The sequence below is a fragment of the Colobus angolensis genome, unplaced genomic scaffold, assembly GCF_000951035.1.
Source record: "Colobus angolensis palliatus isolate OR3802 unplaced genomic scaffold, Cang.pa_1.0 Scaffold691, whole genome shotgun sequence".
In the NCBI taxonomy this organism is placed as follows: domain Eukaryota; kingdom Metazoa; phylum Chordata; class Mammalia; order Primates; family Cercopithecidae; genus Colobus; species Colobus angolensis.
Window position 1 is genome coordinate 44,785 of NW_012120610.1, and position 1,479 is coordinate 46,263.

Consider the following 1,479-nt stretch of genomic DNA (forward strand, 5'->3'; position numbering starts at 1 on the left):
GAAAGAAAGAAAGAAAGAAAGAAAGAAAGAAAGAAAGAAAGAAAGAAAGAAAGAAAGAAGGAAGGAAGGAAGGAAGGAAGGAAGGAAGGAAGGAAGGAAGGAAGGAAGGAAGGAAGGAAGGAAGGAAGGAAGGAAGGAAGGAAGGAAGGAAAGAAAGGAAGAAAAGAAAGAAAGGGAAGAAAGAAGTAAAGAAAGAAAGAGATTTTCCTACACTGAGTATATTTTGCCTTTTTGCTGCCAGCTGTGATCACATGCTTAACCTGATGGGCATTTCCTGGAAAGCTACATGTACATGTGGATTAATTACAGGGAACTGTAGCCCCCACTGAGGATTTCAGACCAAATGTACAAGTCTCTCTCCATCTTCTGAGGCTCAGAATAAGGGAAACATAAGCTTCAGAGTATGCAAAAGTTTTTCACCTCAAGCCTCCATTCATGATCTAGGAATCAATAACATTAATAGTCTAAATTGAGTTACATGTGACCATAAAAAGTCAATTTCCTAATTTTAGTTAAACTGAAATATAAGAAAAATATAATAACAAGAATAATATTAATTGTAAACAAATAATACTTGAAGCATTATACTCTTTTCCATAAATCATTTCATTGATACTCATTACTATGCTATTTATCAAGAAACTGAGAATTAGATATATTAAATAATTGTTCATAATTATTATGCACAATAAGAAGTATTGTCATTAGCTAAATTTATGAACAATTCCACAAAAAGACATTCCATTAATGCTTAAAGACAGGAGATATGAAGCTAGGGAAAGGCAGGTGTACACTGTAAATTATTAAGTGGGTCATTTTACACAGGAGAAATAGACTCCATGAAGTTAAAGAGACCAACTACGTGTCAAGCTTACAAAAGTGCAAGCTAGCACATAATTAGAAGACTTAATATACCTTGAATACCCTGTCTTTATAGAGGAGACAATTCAGAGTAGTTTCTCTTACTTGTTAATTCAGATTAAATATCTCTATATGGGAAAATAATTTAAGAAAAAAAAAAAAACTCTTCTCTTCCACCACTATATTTATATGCCATGTCTATTTTTATATAGAGTTATATTAATGAACTTCAACTGATACAAGGTTCTTGGAGTGGGGATCATGGCTGTATCCGAAGCTGTCAATAAGCAATCCTTATGTTCTTCATGTACTGCTTTCGTAATATTAAGATCCATGTGTCAAGCATTGCACTAAGAGCTTTCCATATGTTTACATATATTTTCATATTCAATTCTCAGAACTACCAGAGAAGGTAAATTTTATTGTCTCCATTTGAAGATAAGGAAACTTACGTTCTGTGAAGTTAAATAACTTGTCCAAGATCTTGCAGCTGGTGTGTAGCAGCCCAGATTTAAAATAAAATATTTCTCGGGACATGGATGCAGCTGGAAACCATCATTCTTAGCAAACTATCACAAGAAGAGAAAACCAAACACCGCATGTTCTCACTCATAGGTG